The sequence below is a fragment of the Lissotriton helveticus genome, chromosome 3_1 (assembly GCF_964261635.1).
Source record: "Lissotriton helveticus chromosome 3_1, aLisHel1.1, whole genome shotgun sequence".
In the NCBI taxonomy this organism is placed as follows: Eukaryota; Metazoa; Chordata; class Amphibia; order Caudata; family Salamandridae; genus Lissotriton; species Lissotriton helveticus.
The window spans coordinates 391,889,648-391,891,151 of record NC_136061.1 but is presented as its reverse complement, the minus strand read 5'-3'; positions in this window follow the sequence as shown (position 1 = coordinate 391,891,151).

Below are 1,504 nucleotides of genomic sequence, written 5' to 3'. Positions count from 1 at the left end.
TTATGAACCACTGGCCTAGAAGAATTTGAACTATTATATGCTGCCAATTTTGCGTGGCCCAACATTGGTTTAAATACATGTGAATGAGCAGCTATCATATAGTGACCCGATTTCTTTTTCAGAGCATCATAACCATTCAAATTGTTGAAAAGTTAATAGGTAAGGCAGCTCCACCAAGGACTCCAGGTACCAATGGTCTTCAATTAGTTTTATTAGGTATGAGTCAATATTTTGGGACTCAACATTGAAACCACTATTGCTGGTTTTTGGTGTGAGACAGTACTATGCCCCAGGCTGCAGAAAGGCAGCCCCTTTGTTCCATTGGAATGTAGGATCATAGCTTAGGCAGATTCCTAGACAAAGGAATAGGCCGAATGCATTACAGGCATGGGCTAATGACAAATGGCTGTAACCTATATGAAGGGGACAAGTCGATTACCTTGTCTAGAAAAAAAAGGGGGCACACACGAAACTTGTGCTCATGTAAAGCGCTCGGATACCTGATTTCTTCGGGTCTAGTTCACGCTATATTAAACTCTAAAAAATAAAAATTAAAATGTCCAGGACTACCCACCCTTTAGAATGACAACCTGAGACCAAGTTTTCTGTTGTTTGGTTAGACGTATATCTCAGGCTATACTTATTTAGGTAAGCAGACATTCAAAAGCGTGTTATCAAAACAACACAGCACTCCTATTTATATGGATGCAACATCATTTGTGTCCCAAAATATATAGACCCCTAGACATCGAGTCACCTACCGCCCGATATCTCCCTGTACATCAAAACATTCCGTGAACTCATGATTTGCCCTTCAAACCGGTCCCCCTTGCATCTCTAATCTTTGTCTCCCCAGAGCATAAACAGGACATTTGCTTGTACGCAAATCTTGCTCTCTATTTTTTTAAAAATGTTCAATATTTTTTAAACAAATTTATAGTATACCACAGCATGGCAAAGACATTTCACATACAATGTCCCCCTTTCACAATGCAGTACACATTAAGGTAAAGTGTTTCAAAATTAAGGAGCAACAGTGCCATTGCAGATCATAATAAAGGGACTTTTTACTTTCACCATGAACAGTTATAGATTACAAAAACCAGATGTAGTCGGTAACCAACGTGTTGCCCCCATGCCTGTGGACCAACACAACCACAATAGGAAAGACAAAATTAAAAGGAAACATTTGGAGTGAGGGCAATGAGCAAAGAGCAGGCCTGCCCAGTATGGTGGTAGCATATCCAGCATAACTCACAATAATGCTTTAACACTCTCCCCCCAGAAGAGGGTGGAGTGGATAAGCTGGCACCCTGCGATTGTCAAACATTCCTTGCTAGCCTTGTTCATTACATATCAGTCTTGTCAGTTGAGGGGCTTGCACCTGACCATTAAAGTCAACAAGTGGCAGAGTCTACAACAACATCCCAGGCTTGTGCTATGGCAGTGCGGCACAGTCTATTGCTCTCGTCTAAGCATCACACACTCACAATAAGCGCCATTT